Below are 17,643 nucleotides of genomic sequence, written 5' to 3'. Positions count from 1 at the left end.
AAAACATTGGTTAAGTTCTACATCATCAGTTGCCACCTATCAAAGTTTGTGTTGAAAAGATTAAAAAGAATGTTGTCATCACTTGAACTTTCTTTTAAATCAATTAGAATTGTAAATTAATTGACAAATTAGATTTATTCAGGAAAAAAAAGAGGCAGAGATAGATTTGAAACTCTGGGGGAATCACGATGATTAATTTATAAATACGCATATACATTAGATCAGTCGGCTCCACCTTTGTCATTGCCCCCCTCCTGTATCACCACCCATGAAAAGAAGCGAGTGTTTTTATTAAATGCCCTTCTGTGTTGGCTATTCTTTTTTTTTATTTTATATTTATTTTGTGAGAAATATATAATCGAAAATTATTTTCACTTTATCATGCACCCTAAAGCAGAACGGTTTACATTGTTTAGCAACAAGCCCTGTGATAAAAATCCCCATAATAATGTTTTGTGAGCTTTTTCTTAAAATTCTTCCAGATTTTTCTGCAGTAGCACAGATTGTTCTGCAACGTATGTCACAGATTTTGGTATATTCTGCTGTGGGGACCACTTGTTTCAGTTCAAAGACATCCATGATTTCTGAAAAGCACATGTTTTCAACATGCTTAGCTTTTGATCAGTATTGCAAAACATGTAAAAATGTCTTAGGTAACCAGAAGGAAGATTAGAGAGAGACCAAAGTTAATGGGGGGGGGGGGGGGAAGGAGGATAAAAATAAACAATAAAAACCGATTTTCTGGTTGCAACATCAACTTGCAGCAATGTTTCATCTAAAGACTTTGCTTTGAAAATGCAACTCGTGCTTTAGCAAAACAGAGAAATTAGAAAAATCTGTTGTCCCCCATAAAACTGACGAAAAAAAGAGGAAACACAAATAAAAAAAATAATAAAAATGTAATTTACAAAAAAAATAATGTTCAGAGTATCAGAGCTTGTCAAAGTTTAAAATAAACTATCAAAATACAACCTCTGACAATAAAGTTCGGTGAATGAAGTCAGAACGGCCAATCTGGCACCACTGGCGAAGCAAAATGCTGCACATGCGTAGCGGCATGTGTTGACCATCTGCCGCCACCGTTGTTCAATTGAGCGTCATTTGTGTTCCGTGAAAGACTTGTTTTACAAAGTGCTTGTTTAGTGCGTTGGTTCTTAACCGAGAACAGGAAAATGAACGAACAAAAGATCAATTTAAAGTTTTGTTTTAAGCTTGGCAAGACACCGAAAGAAACTCACATGATGCTGGTATGCATGGCCCCCACAAGGGGTGGGCTGACAAGGCTCCAGCCCTGGGGCCCGGGAGGATTTTAATCATTTTTTTATTTTTTCACGCTATAAATTCATCATAAAAGGGACCCCGTGAAAGTCTGGTCGGGGGACTCGTAAAAGATCCCAGCCTAGGGGCCCTGCTTCAGGATGTGGGGGCCATGCTGGTATGTGTTTATGAAGATCAAGCACTGTCCATGAAGTGTGTGTACGAGTGGTTCGCCCGTTTTAAAGAAGGACGGGAAAGTGTTTCTGAAAGTGTATCCACAAGGAATTTCTACCTGAGGGAACGACGATGAATGCTGCAAGGTACATTGAAATTTTGACCCGTTTCATGAAACATCTACGCAGGGTATGACCTCAGTACGCACAACAAGGTTCATGGTTTCTTGTTCACGACAATGTTCGCCCTCACACAGCCAATATCGTCAAACAGTTCCTGGCAAAAAAGGGGGTGGTGCAAATTGAACATCCACCATATGTGCCAGATCTCAATCCTCCAGACTTCCTATTTACACGACTCAAACTCACTTTGAAAGGAAAGAGATTCGACGATATTACTGACATCCAACAAAACGTGACGAGGCTTTTGAACTCCATCCCAAAAGAAGACTTCTTGCAAAGTTTCCAGGACATGTATAGGAGATTTCAGCGGTGCATAGTAATGGGAGGTGACTATTTCGAAGGACAGTAAGGTAACTTTCATTAACATTTCATCTATGTTAATGTTACAGGACTATTCACTGAACTTTATTGTCAGAGGTTATATGGAACATGCTGCGAGTGCCAAGCATAAATAGGCTATCAAGTTAAACACTGAAACAGGCAAAATGTCATGTCAGATTTTCTTATCACTTAACATGGCTAAACTTAATAATTTCTTTCATCATTAAGTTTGAGTAAACTTTGCTGCTGACTATATTTCATTTATTTGCAGGTAAAGAAATATCGCTGAGAATTGTTTTGGTTGACATTTACAGAGTTCCCACTCAAAAAATTTAAAAAAAGGGAGGCTACCCCACTAAGGCAACATAATCATAGCCTTATGGGGGAAAAATTCACTTTTAAAAAAAAAAAAAAAAGATTAGAATATTCTTCATTAAATTTTAATTAAAAACATTTTTCATTGCACTATTTCAGTATCCTATAAAACTGACCCAAGCAAAAGCAAAATGACAGAAATGACTTCCTAACAAAACAATTTTGGGCCAAAACAGTGTACTAGCGAAAACAAATAATTCCTTTCTCTCCTCACAATAAATATTATTCTTTTTTGTCTTCTAAAGTCCAATCTGTCAACTTCCCATGTTGGAACTTGCACGTGTCAAGAAAAATCATTTTAAATTTTGGTGTTGCATGCTTGTAATCCAGTATTCATTTGTTTGAAAAAATTTCAGGGCTCCCACTCAAAAAATTAGAAAAAGTAGGACGGAGGAGTACCCCTCCCCTCCTTAGTCAACAAAACTGTAGCGAAAGTTTAAAAAAAATCATAGCACTATTTCAGTATCCTATAAGATTGACTCAAGCCAAAACAAAATGGCAGAAATGACTTCCTAACAAAAAACAATTTTTGGCAAACAGTGTACTAAGCAACCACAGATAATTCTTTTCTGTCTCCCCTCACAATATAAATTAGCTACATTCTTTTTTTGGGGTCTTGCACAGTCCAGTCTGTTAACTCTCTTCGACAATGCACACAGTAAATTATGAAAACGCAATATTTTTAAGAATGATGCTCCTGCCAGACCACTTCTAAAAGCACGGTGCAAAATGTGTAAATTACAAAATCTAATGTAAATAAGGAAACTGGAAGGTTTTACTGTGCTGTTTATCCTTTTTTTAAAGATATTTGTTTACATTTTACTGTCCAATGCCAGCATGATCGTTTTTGGCAAATAAAAAACTTTCATTTTTCTAGCTCTTTGCATTGTTGGCCTCAGCATGTCCTAAATATACAGAATACAATTGAATGCTATTGAGCAGCATCAGAATCACAAACCTAGAATAGGCATACATATCCAACTGCTTTGTTATGCAAATGATATTTCCCCTATACATAAAATGAGCACCATCATTTTAAATGATGAATGTTAGTTACTGTGCAATGTCCAAGACCATGAAATAATAAATATAAAATTATTTTATTTTTATTTTATTTTTCTCAAAACATTGATACCAAATGAGCATTTGAATCCTTCTCAAACTAAACAAAATGACCCATTACAGCCCCACCCCCTTCCCAAATAATGTAACAAAATGATGCAACTTTCACTTTGACAGAATCATTAATTGCAATCTACTACATTTGTATAATTTGGCAATATTTCGATGATTCCCTCTTCATTTAAAAAAAGTTACATGAATTTTGTTGACAAGATTTGGTGGAAAAGTAGGACGAAACCCAGAAAGTAGGACATTTTACCAAAAAGTTAGGACAAGTGGGAGCCTTGTAATTATTTTATTTTTTATTTTTTGTCTCATTTCATGAGAATGGCCATAATACAATAATAATGACCAATGAAGTAAATAGATGTTACAACATAATGTGCTGGAAAGCCCCTGTATTATGACCACTTCGTCAATATTTCATTGAGCATTATTTATTGAGCATTGATTCTTCCTAACATCTCTTAACTCTTAAGAGATGTTGATAGGTTGTTTGAAAAATCTGAGACCATGCTTGATGAATAGCACTGTTCAATAGTGTGAGGTTGTGGATCTAGACGTTTGCTGGCTCATTCAACCTTGGCTCACAAATGCTCAATGGGATTGAGATCCAAGGATTGTGGAGGATTGGGGGTCACCTTAGCAAAGTAAACACTTCATGTTCCTATTGTGTACAGTACCAGCACTATAGGAGGATGCATTAGCTTGTTGAAAGTAGCCATTGCCATTGGGGCAAACCATCAACTTGAAAGGATGCACTTGATCAGCAACAGTCCTATTCAGACGTCCATGGACACACATTAAAGGGCTCAAAGTATGTCAGGAAAACATTTTCAAATCATCACATTGACATTGCCTCCACCAGATTGAAGGGTTGTAGCAATGCACACAACTTTCTAAAGCAGAATATGCAATGTACATCACAAAAAAAAAAAAAAAAAAATCAGTGCTGCAGAACAATCTGGATGAATTTAAAAAGTCTATAAAACCCAATTATGGGGATTTTTACTAAAGAAAAATTCCAGACAGCCGAGGGCTGGTTACAGAGAAATTCAAAACATTCTGCTTTGGGGCTGTGTCTATCCTTTCATGCTTTTTCTGCAGAATTCTCATTCGTCCATCTGCATGATGTAACTGAAAATGTGATTCATTGAAACTCATAACTTGTTCCCAATTATCCACAGAGTGAATTTGAGACATTTTTCTTGTTAGATGCAGACAGCAACAATGCTCAAACTGGTCTTCGGTTTACTATATCCTATACGATATGTTGTAAGTGGACAGTGCATTTTCAGAGAGAGCCTTTGAGATGATCCTTGATTAAGATCTGTTGCAATTTGTTACTATTCTGTTGTCTTTTACAAGTCAGAAGTAGAGATGTAAAATTCTCGAGAATAATCTTTTGGATAATATTCTCATCAAGGAGATACCAGATTTCTACCAGATTTCTGGTAGGACTACTATTATAAATAACTTGAGAATATAAGTTCTTGATGAGAATATTCGCCTGTTATTTATACCATAGTTACATATAATATCCTTGAGAATATTCTCTGGAAGCACTACTTTCATAAATTACTGGGGAATATTCTTATAGACAATAAGAATTATTCTGAAATTATTAATAACAGTCCTTCCAGAGAATATTCTTCTCGAAAATATTCTTCAGTTACAGAAATCTTTCCAGAGTATTATCAAGAATATATGTAATAACATTATAATAAATAATGTCGATAAATAACTTGAGAATAATTACTATTTTCGATAAGAATATTCTCTAGTAAATTATAATAGTAGTCCTTTGAGAGAATATTCTGTCCCCATCTTTTTTCCCGTCAAGAAGTGGGAATATTGAAGTTTGTATACCACAATATTAAAGTTTGAAAGCAAGAAAATTAAACCAACATGGCTGAACCGCACAACTTTTAAAGAAATGAGAGTGATACAGAATTTAAGTGTATGTGCATTAAAGAAAACAACAGTGCTGTATCTTCTTAGAATAAAGATGATTATATAACAATAGCTTTCTTTAGCCATCAACTTTGATTTAATTTCTTTTGTTGTGAACTTATTTCTGAAAATTTATCTAATTTTAAATAATTTTTTAAGGTTTTAATCCAAAGGTTTCTAAAATCTTTATAACCAAACTTTTAAAACCTCTTATTTTGACCTGGAGAATATTCTCGAACTAAAAGTTATCATTGGGGTGATTATACCAAAAATTGTTTTGTTGTAAATGTTTCAGGCAATGAAAACTGATTTATATTTCACAATATAAATAAAAAATTAGTAAAAAAAATGTAAATTATTCAAAAGAAAAATGAATATTCTCGATTATTCTCCAATTTGTACATCCAGGAGAATATTCTCACCTCACATCTCTAGTCAGAAGACTCTCATGCCGCCCAAGCATTCAGCAGTCGATGACCACCACAAGTTGCAGGTTGAGACCCAGTTTTTTGCCTAACAGTCCAGTATTTAAACCACTCTAACTACAACTGCTCTTGAACATTCCATAAATGCAGCGATTTGGCTGATACCCGCTACATGGCTCTGAGCTCCCACAATCATCCCATATTCACAGCCCCAAAGCACAATTTTTTGCACTATTCCACAACTAGCGTTCTGCTGACTGAAAATGTTCTGCGGTAAAAATTCCCATAATAGTGCTTTCTACACAGAAGAGCTCTTTTCTACAAATTCTTATCCATATTATTCTGCAGCAATACTGATTGTACTGCGACATAGATAGCGGTTTTTCAGATATTCTGCTTCAGAGATTCAACAACTCCAAAAGATCATGTTTTTTTCCCCATATCTTCTCTTGATAAGGAAAGATATACAGTAAAACCTCGATAAGTCATCACCTCAAGTTATCGAAAAATTATGACAGCTTAAGCAGAGTTCCGTCAGTTTTAATGTGCAATGTTACGAAAATCGTATAAATTTAAAGTAATATGACATTTATTAAAGTATGAATCAAAATAACAATATTAATAAAATTTATAGATTGCCAAAAAAAAAATAACAGCATTTTTTTTATCTTTTTTATCTCTTATTACTTAAATTATTATGGTGAAATGTACTGTACTGTACACTTTGATTTAAACTAGTAATTTTTAATTTATAGACTAACAGAGCAACTGTTTGAATAATTAGCTTTTCTTCATAACAGAACTCTCTATTGCACATTAATTTTACATATACATAAAATTCAATTTTAGTGTTTGAATTCTTCATCAGTAGTTGATGATGCAACTACAAAGTAATCTCGAACACTTTTGACTTTGTGGAGGGGCCCTGGGCAGGGAAAAGTAAACAGAAGACATCAACTTTGGAAAGAATGTCTAATTTTTTTTGAACCGAGATATTTTGTTTAAATTTCAAGCCCTAAATTAATAGAGTCCATGTTTTCTATGATTATTTATTATCTGTGCCCGTGTTGCACTTTGACTTTAACTTGACTAATTTGATTCTTTGATTTACATAATTTTTGATTTCCTTTATGTAATCAATAAATTTTGGTTTTGCTGGAGATGCCCTGCCCCCCCCCCTTCTCGGGGGGGGGGGGGGGGGAGTGCTTACGTTGCTTCTTGCGACAGAGCTTGGGTGTCTTGCGTTTTGTACAGTTTCTCCAATGGAGCCCAGGCAGAAATGAGATATAGCTTGAACAGTCCCCAACGTTCCAAAAACCTTATAAGGCAAATGAACTTCCCCAGCTTAACTTTCGTTACTTAAACTGTTCCGTTTGGATATATAGGATTTTATGGTGACTTTTAAGCATATGGCAATGGTGTCAACAAACTCTTTTTTTAATGGGAGCCATAAAAATAGTCTGTTCCTCTTTCTCAAACTTTTTCATAGTGACGACTTAATCTAAATTAGCGACGAGTAAACAAGGGTTTAATAACATTGTGGTCTATGAGAGCTGGAAGGGTTTGAAGAAAAATGAAGACTTAACCGGAGTGACGACTTAACGAGGTTTTACTGTAGTTTTTTTAATTCTGTGGTTTTCAACCGGGAACCCCTAGGATATTCCGGGGTACCATGGAGGAAAATATCGCAAAAGGGAAGCCATGGTTGCTGATAATGGGACCACAAAGAAATTTATTAAAAGAGTGACTAAAAAATTTAATTTCAAACAAAATGCATAATTTTTTCGCAATTTTTCCCCTATTTAAGTAACATTAACATACAGATTTGATTGATTTTTCAACACCGCAAGATATTTCAATACCGAGCATAAGGATCCGAGTAGTTGAAAGATGAAATTTAATACTTGAAGTATCAAATATTTTAAGTGTTTCATGAAAACAAGCACAATGACATTTTTTTGTGTTCATCCAATGTTTCATAAGTAGGGCTCTGATTTTTATGACCTAAAGATGAAACATTGTTGCTAATAAGTTATTAGCAACTACATTTCTTCCTTAGGTCATAAAAATCAGAGTCCTTGTCATAAGCTTGTGTTATCAATAATTATAAGGTTGCAAGATGAATATATTTATATATATACAGTGTCACTTTAATGACAGTAACATTTATTTGAAGACAACCAACCAAAAAACTGCATCAAATACAGATAAAATGGTTTTGTTGGCATCAGGAGAGACAGGACCACACTTTGTAATCGGGTTTCTGAGCACACTATGTCCGTATAAAAAGTTAACATTTTTATTTTAATAAGTATACAACCCTTTGCAACATGAACAACATACCTTAGTACTACACGTTATTTGGATAATTTTTCTAATTGAAAGTATTCCTGTAGGGTGAACAGCTTGCCAGTGAAATACCATACATCTTGTTACCTATGTACCATGTACATTACACATAGTAGTGTCTGTTAAGTGAAATATTGTATTGTGTTTAAGCCAACTCACACGTTGCTTCGTTTGCCTGCGAGAGAGCGGCCACATTATGAACCAAAAAAGCCACTTGATAGCTTGTCATCCAATGAGACATCAGATTTTCACGATGAATGTAAATCTCATCGTATCGAAATTATAATCAATAAACCAATAATTTTTTATTTGAAATCTGATTTATAATTTCTGATTAGTTTGAAATTCTGATTTTATCCAAATTCAAACCTCATCCTGTACAGTAATTTAATGACATTATGACGTCTTCAAGTACAAAGGGGTTGAGGGGTTGTTCAAGTATTACGTCAGCAAATTTTTAGCCAGTTTTGATGCCTTTGTCAGCAGAAGTCAGCAAAATTTTGTCAGCAGCATAGAATATTTCATATCTTCAAAAAAAGGTGTTTGATGACGAAAAAGCAACCTTCAAATCCCTCCCCCCCCCCCTCGATGCTGACGTAATACTTGAATGACCCGAAAGTTTATTCATTGAAAATAATTTATTATATTTTTTACTGTGTTATATTTATACTACAAACAATATTTGAATAATTGTCTTTTAACGGGAAAATGGGGTTAGGAAATTAATCATGGTCGCAAGGGGGGTGGGGGCACAGGAATGAGAAATGGTTGAAAGGGGGCCATTGGCAAAAAGGTTGAGAACCACTGTCGTAGTTTATAGGCCCCAAAGCAGAGTGTTTTGCATTGCTCTGCAACGAGCCCTCAGCTGACTGGAAATGTTTTGTGGTAAAAATTCCTGTAATATATAGTTTTCAATATTTTTCTTCAAATTTTTCTAAATTATTCTGCAGTAGCACAGATTTTTCTGCGACATAAGTCACAGATTTTGGCATATTCTGCTTTTGTTTGAAAACAGTTCACCTATACTACAACTTGACCGTACATGCACCTCACACATATTCCTTTACAGCAGGGGTTCTCTAACTTCCCCCCCCCCTCCTGCACCCCATTCACTATGCAATGCCTATCTGTGGCTCCCCAAAGCTGTTTAACAAAGAATCTCTTCGAAGATTGGAGATGCACCATGTGGCTGTGCACAGTTCGAAAACCTCCACTGTACAGAATTTCTAACGCATTAGTCCATGCCGGAATATGTGTTCTGCATTTAGAAGTGACCCTGACACACTTGTGCTGCCAGAATTGTGCTTGTTTCGTGTTTTTGTTGGTGCTCCCCAGTTCAGCCGCTCCTGAACTAAGCTTTTCTTTTTATACTAGCCCGGCCACTTTATCAGTAACTGTGTAATACTATAACTTAGGGATTCTTAAACTTTTTCCACCCACAGCACACCTTCCCTGGACCAATGGTTATCCACGGTTCCCCAGAGCAGGTTTTTTGAAGAGATCCTTTGTTAAACTTTATCAGGGCTGGTGCTCCACAGTGCTCCCAGACAAAGGTTCTCGGAGCACAGTTTGAGAACCCCTGCCATAGCTCATTTGCTAAAAACTGTCAAGTTGTCATAATAAAGTGGCCACTCAGTGTATACCAAAATCATGGGCGGAGATACAGGGCCATTGCTCCCTGTGCATAGGCTAAGCCAACTGATCTAACACATACATATGAATTGCCATCATCATGTCTCCTCTTCCAAACTTCCAAGTCTATCTCCGCCTATGACCAAAATCTTTTTATAAGAACAAATGATGCACGCAGACAGAATTTTTTTTTTTTCAATACTGAGCTATGTTGATGACTATCACACAATGTAAAAAAGTGTGAAAAACAAATGTGGCAAATAATGTTACAAACACCAAATCATACTTTCTGTATATTGTGCTAAGGTAAACTTCTGAAAGTTGTCTCTTCTGGGAATCAAACCCTGGACCCCCGCTAATCCAGACAAGTGCACTGACCATTAAACTATGTTCAATTTACCTCAGCATACTTGTAATACCCAAAAAGTATCTGGAATTTATGTTTTGTGAGCAGAGAGAGAAAGAACATCTATCTCTGCGTTACAAATGTGTCAATAATTTTACCAAAAATAAAGGCATCACTTACACCAAACCAGAAACTTTGTAATAACGTCGAAGATGGAAAACACTTAAAGCATTCTGATCTTGAACATTTAGAACAATAAATTCTTTTTTATCCGATAGACCTTTTCAGCTGCAAATGAAACCAAGCTTGACATCTTCAGCTGTGAATGAAGCCAAAGCAGATATCTTCAGCTACAAAACGGGGTGGAGAGGCAGACATCTATAGATTCGACTAGAGTGGAGGCAAACATCTTCAGCTATAGATGTCTGCCTCCACCCCGTTTTGTAGCTGAAGATATCTGCCTTGGCTTCATTCACAGCTGAAGATACCTGAATATATCTGTTTCGGATTCATTCGCAGCTGAATATACCTACGTCTGGTTCATTTTCAGCTGAAAATGCTAGCCTCCACTCCATTCACAGCTCAAGATGTCTGTCTCTACTCCATTTACAGCTCAAGATATCTGACTCGGCTTCATTCACAGCTGAAGCTGTCTGCCTTTGCTTCATTCAAATTTGAAGATGTCTGCCTCCACACTATTCTCAACTGAAGATATCTGCCTCAACTCCATTTGCAGCTGAAGATATCTGCCTCGGGTTCATTTGTAACTTAAAATTTCTGCCTCAGCTCAATTCAAAAGCTGAAGATGTCTACCTTCACTCCATCCAGAGCTGAAAAAATGTCTTCCTTGGCTTTATTCACAGCTGAAGGTGCGTTTCATTTGCGTTAAGTAAATGAATCCGAAACAGATCTTCAGCTGTGAATGAAGTGGTGGCAGGCAGATTCAGGGTGATGTGTCAGAGAAGCAACTTACTGTGCAGATGCATCGGATCATCCCGTATTTTACGAGGCAGACAAATCTTCCCCCTCCCCCACCATTATTTCAGCTCTTGGGAGGGCGCGATCGCCCTAGACCCGCGCTTGCATGGGTCCCGGGTTCAAATCCCGACAAGGGTACAGGGTTGCCAGTCAGTAGAGAAGTTAAAACATATAATCCCACGAATATATAATAGCGATGGGGAACTGAAATTACACACATGCACTTTGAGATGTGGGTACAATAGGTACGGGCAGCGTTTCATCATCATTCCCCATAGGACACTTTTTACAAAAAAAAAAATTTCAATGAATATTTATTTTTATTTAATCACACACAAAGGTTGTGGATTGAGAAACGTGTATAGTTACCTTCGATGTTGAGACAATGATCGGCCATTTCATGATGTTTATTTGTATTTGAATTTACAACTTGCTTCCGAGGAGATGATGAATTAAATACCCCCTAATGTATGGCCTCGGGTTAGGAAACCAACAGCAGCTGAGCAGCAAATGGCAACACCGAGCACAGTTATGGACATTTCACTAGGAATGTGGCAACAACTCTTCGCCCATTTGTTCGCACCGACTTCGCTATGACTGTCCTTGTGATTTAAGATGAAATGTAAGTTTTGATTGGTGAATGGTTTTAGGGGGGAGGTTTCATTGGGGAAAGACGCTGTTCTTTTTTAATGGAAATTTCAGTCTTTTTAAAACTTGATTCACACACACACACAGAATGATTCTTATGACATGAATGTCGCTCTCCACTTGTTAATACAAGATATACGGAAGACTGGATGTTGTGAAGATATTTATTATTTCAGATGTTTTTCGACCCGGGGGAGAAATCGAGGGACCCGGGTTCGACTCCCGGTGGAGGCAGAGATGAGTTTTTTCCTTCCTTAAAAAATAAAAAAAAAAACATAATCGAGGGACCCGGGTTCGACTCCCGGTGGAGGCAGAGATGAGTTTTTTCCTTCCTTAAAAAATAAAAAAAAAAACATCTGAAATAATAAATATCTTCACAACATCCAGTCTTCCGTATATCTTGTATTAACAAGTGGAGAGCGACATTCATGTCATATATATAGCCCTCTGGTGGCTCGTCGTCAATGAGCTATTAGCTGATCGGTTTCACCGTCCATTGCACGGTTCCGTTCGGCATATATACGCTCTAGCGAAGGAAAATCTCTATCTCCTCTGTAGCTTAGTGGTCAGAGCACTCGTCCGGCAATCGAGGGACCCGGGTTCGACTCCCGGTGGAGGCAGAGATGAGTTTTTTCCTTCCTTAAAAAATAAAAAAAAAAAAAACATCTGAAATAATAAATATCTTCACAACATCCAGTCTTCCGTATATCTTGTAGAATGATTCTTGTTTTCTTTCTCTTCAATCACATATTGAATTGATTCCTTCATTTATATTATTTTTTTTTTTACCGAAGCAAAGACATCAATGCATGTGTGCTATCCATGACCATATTTTGTGAGAAAATATACGGGACATCGACTGATTCATGCAACCCGGTGTTGATTCGTTGATTCATGTGGGTAAAAATAAGGCGACTTGATAAGGACCTTATTCTAGTGGCTATAGGTAAAAACCCCATGACGTACTACTATCGTGGTCACTCAGGACCGTCTTGGTCAATTCACCGCATGAAATAGGAAGCTCCGAGCTTTTCATAAGTTCACCTAGCTGTATCTGTGGCAACAATTGTGAATCTAACAATCATTTCTTATTTACGTGTCCTAAATGGTCAATTTTTAGGGAATGCTTTCTGCAGAATGTAGGCCTTGGTAACAATCAAATATCTGACTGGCACACACTCACTGAAGTGCCTCCAGACACTTTGATCAAGGAATTTGAAATTTTCATGGGAAAATGTAATCGTTTTTGGCATTGGCTGCTTTCATTTCTGCTAAGAGCCGAGATTTTTGTGGTTTTTTTTCTGTTCTTTGCATCACCTACCAGTTTTTTTTTTTTTTTTTTTTGGATGTCGAAACTGTTTCTTTATTGTACTTCTTTGATCTCCTTCGTCAACTGTTTTGTACAGGATTGCACTCTGAAGATATGAACTACAGCTGTCCTAGAGCCCTAAGCAGGCATAGAGGACGTTAATCTATCTGTATCAATATCCGAGCTTTTCTGGTGTGATTTTATAGTTTCTTTTCTCTTTCTTTTTTCTTTTTTTTTAGCTACACTACTTCATTACCGAAAGCCACTGTTGATCAACGGTTAATTGACGATTTTACTTTTATTTTGTCATGACGGCTCAGTGCTCTTTGCGTATTGATCTGACACCCCATGCGACAAACGCACTATGACCTCACACGCCTCCCAGAGATGTCAGGACGCTTAATATCAGTTCCAAGCAGGGCCGTCTTGAGAGTATCATGGGCCCCAGGCCAAGTGGTTTTTCTGAGGCCCTACCTGGCAAATTCTAAAAAATTTCAACCAAATCTCATTTTTGTAAGGCCCTCTTCTCTTGAGCCCCCCCCCCCGGACCGGGTGGGCCCCACTGAGTTATAAGTAAAGAACTTTTCTCAGTGAGCTGTAAGCTTACAGCTCACTGAGCTAAAAGTTTACTTATAGCTCAGTGGTGGGCCCATGCAATAAGACGGCACTGGTTCCAAGTACAAGTGAACCTAAACTTGCTTACGTGCTAACATTAAGTATTAATTGCATTTAACTTAAAAATCACGATGAAGTAAAAATAATTTAACGATCGTTAAAAAAATTGAAAATTAAAGGGGAAAAAATGGCTTCACTGAAGTGTAATCGAACCCGGGATCTCTAACATGTTAAACCTACATCTACCGATTACACATCACTCTCAGATGTAGTAATGTAATGAGAAATTGAATTTTCTGAATGTTATGCCAAAACTGATATTTGGAAAAAAAAATTATGTGTCTCCTAAGGAAATCGAACCCACGTCTCTTTGGGCAAGTGCGCTAACTAATACACCAGAGACGCACTTTCAATTCCTTATAACATTAGCATTAGTAACGTGAAGCGCTGAGTGGAGACGTAGCAGCCTCCCCTACCTACAGCAATTTTCACCCCAGTTGGCGTTTTTTGTATGATATTTTTTCGGCCAAAAATATACTGAGAAATTGAATTTTCTGCATTCTTGTGTATAAAATCACATTCTACTTCGTAAATGTTTGTTTCACACTATTTCTGCATGCAGTGAAAATGCGTTGCTGCAACAGTTCTTCTTGCATACTGTCGCCGCAAAAGCCATAAATGTTCGAGTGATTGCTGACCTACGTGAGAATAGCCAGTGAACTGGATGATGGTCATTTACAGTGGTCACATAAGAGATTTATTTACTGCTTATTTTTCGGAGAATACACAGACGCGGTGAGCCCCCAAAAGAAACTAGTTTCAATTGTTTTGACGGCCATATGTCCTTTCAGAATTTTTCTGCTTCTAATGCTTTCAACGTTATTCTCCAGAGGGTAAAAAAGTCCATTGTAAGCATTTGGAGGATAGAGGTCTGCTGATAAGAGACACATACGGTGCACACACACAAACACAGTTACGTTCTTTGGATCATTTCCTGTAGAAATTTTTTTCGTTGTGGTGCTTTGCTTGGTGGCCGTGTCAAATTCGTCGTTCGTTAATGTCGAGAAAACGAAAAGCTCTCTCTCTGAAATAAAAACTGGAAATTTCGGAAGAATTTGATAAGAATTATAAATAAATGACAAGAGTTGATCTTTCAAAACAGTTGAATATCCCGGTGTAAACTTTGAAAATCATTATACAGCAGAGAAACAAAATCAAAGATCAAGCTGTTGGTTGCATATCATCTACTGCAGAAAAAAAAAGGGGTAGTCCAAGACGGGAAATTTTCCCAAGTTGAGAAAATTCTTGCACATTTTTACCCAAAGGTAATGTTCTGCTAAGTTTTACATCTTTAACCTCTCTACGATTACAGGTGTATTTACGTCCAAACCCCAGTAGAATAAATTCAAACAAGTTCTCTGTGTTTTATTTCCTATCTCTTCACCCATCGCGAAGCTTTATAGTAACCCTATTATCTACGGAAGTTGCTTTTACGTTTTCCTAATTTCTTTATAATGCATTTTTCTACTATATACATGTAAGAGCGGAAGAGAACGCATATAGGGTTAGAATGAAAAGAGTCCAAAATCCTAAAAAAAACACTCTCTTATCTATTATACTTTTTCCTTTGATGTATTTTTTTTTCTTCTTCTTTTTTTTATAACGCGCGGATTTGTTAGGATTAGGTTACCAGATTTATTGCCGATTCGTTAAATAGATTTAATCCAAATTTCTTGCCCAAACCTTGTACGCGAAGTGGTTTGATTCTGATTTGAAATGAGATTAAATTTTTTTCCCGTCACACAAGTGTGCTTGAAATTATGTTTTTTTAATAACAGGTTTAAATTTGTAATGAAACACATTGTATCATACAGGGTATGATACAATGTGTAATTGTATTAACACTTACAGAGTGTTAATGCGGCCTTTATCTCATCAACCGTCCGTCGTAGAAGGATAGTTTCAATTTAGAAAACGCTCAAAAGACGTTAAAAAATTAGCCTGTACTAATTTTGAGAGTGAAAATAGTGTGTAACAAAATGAAAAGAACTAAATTTGCACTGAGAAATTGAACTTTCTGGATGTTATGCCGAAACTGATATTTGGAAAGAAAAGTGATTTGTCCCCTTGCAAATTTTTGAACCAGTTGGCGTTTTTTGTGTGGCGTATCATTTTTCTCTCGAAATATCAGTTTCGGCATAACATCCAGAAAATTCAATTTCTCAGTATATTTTTGGCCGAAAAAATATCATACAAAAAATGCCAACTGGGGCCAAAATTGCTGTAGTTAAGGGAGGCTTCTATGCCTCCACTCAGCGCTTCACGCTACTAATGCGTAATGCGTGTTATAAGGAATTGAAAAGCGCGTCTCTGGTGTAAGCGTTTATTAGTTAGCGCACTTGCCCGGTAATCAAGGGGACTCGGGTTCGATTTCCGTAGGAGACAAATCATTTTTTTTTCCAAATATCAGTTTCGGCATAACATCCAGAAAATTCAATTTCTCAGTATATTTCGGGCCGAAAAAATACCATCTCTCCATACGTATCAATTTCTCAATATATTTCGGGCCGAAAAAATACCATCTCTCCATACGTAGTTATGTAATATTCAAAACATCCACTATCGCCAGAAGAAATGTTGCCGCCGATTGACTATTGACAACCTCTCTTTTTGACACGCATGTACATCTTGGAATTTCCACCGTCAAACCAAGGGGGGGGGGGGGGAAGAATTGGGGATCAGTCCCCACTCCCCCCCCCCCGAAATGTGAGGAAAATGACTGAAAAGGGGGGAAAAGATGGTCAAATCTATTGTTTGACCGCTTTTTACCCCCACGAAATGCAAGTAGCCCCCCTCCCCAAAAACGAAATTTCTGGCAATCAGCCCACGTCGGACCACCTTCCTCACGCGATATCAGGGCACACAGCCGAGATCCTGGTGGGGGGGGGGGAAATGCATGTTAACAAATCACAGTAGCACAACGATGTCGTTAAAATATCGTACCGATACCAGTCCGACGTCGAAACATCAAATGAATATTAAATGTCGGAAAAAGGTTGAAAATTTTTGAGTGTCCGATATCGAACGATATAGTTAAATTTCACTCAAGAACGATATTTACTCAATAAAAGCCGAAGTATCTTTTTCCTCCAAAATAGTTTTACTCTAATTTTTACAGCATTTCGTTTCGAAAGAGAATATCTTGTATGATAATTAGTCTCTTTTGAAATAATCCAAATTGCTCTATGTCAAATGTATGCCATTTCTACGTCGGACGATATCGGTAATGACGTTGACCTGTATCGAAACCCTCTACGTCGTTCTATATCGGTGTGCTATTGGGGAAAAGGTTGAAAATAAAGTTCTTTCATGTAAATTCAACTAGAAATCAAACCAGACCTATCATTTTATATATATCTCACGGCTTCTTATCCTTAGCTAACTCAAAATTTTCGAAACTAGTAATCCAATTTAGTTTCTGAATTGCATATAGATACGATGAAAAATCCACCTAAATTTTGGCATTTTGACAGAAACTGCCAATTTTGACAGCTAATTAAACATTAGTTTTCATGACGATCATTCTGTGCTTGTTCCTCATCAATGTTTAGTCATCATGCGTGATGGTGATGATTATGACGAACCTCAAGCGTCATACGATCAGCCACTCTCAATTTCAGCGAATCAAATAAAGTTTCATATTTGCAATATCATATTCGTAAATAAGAACTCTCATTTCATTGACGAATTGCCGCGCGCCTGCGTCAGATCAAATCAAAGAGTCTTGTGACGTAAAATAACCCAGGATGTGGTAAAAAAAAAAAAATTCAAATAAAACATTGGTATGATAAACGATGCTATTTATTTATTTAGTAAAATTTCCATGCACGCGAAAAAATTCCATAAATATACGAGAAAAAATGTGGGAGACACGGAGTTGGCGACTGCGCAACATCT

The 17,643-nt window shown here is 36.9% G+C and overlaps 1 protein-coding gene across 1 annotated transcript in view; it reads right to left on the bottom strand.

The window, feature by feature from the left end:
• The window catches only part of LOC149089595 (stress-activated protein kinase JNK-like), a 36,500-nt gene extending 24,833 nt beyond the window's left edge, over positions 1-11,667 (bottom strand). Inside the window, exon 1 of the mRNA XM_089239322.1 lies at positions 11,484-11,667. The gene's annotated coding sequence lies outside the window, so the exon portion shown is untranslated. The remainder of the gene's footprint in view (positions 1-11,483) is intronic.
• Positions 11,668-17,643: the final 5,976 nt, after the last annotated feature.

This window comes from Pholcus phalangioides, unplaced genomic scaffold (genome assembly GCF_987345545.1).
Source record: "Pholcus phalangioides strain wild (caught in Gottingen) unplaced genomic scaffold, Ppha-v1.0 ptg000002l_1, whole genome shotgun sequence".
NCBI lineage: Eukaryota > Metazoa > Arthropoda > Arachnida > Araneae > Pholcidae > Pholcus > Pholcus phalangioides.
This window is presented reverse-complemented; position numbering and strand designations above follow the sequence as displayed.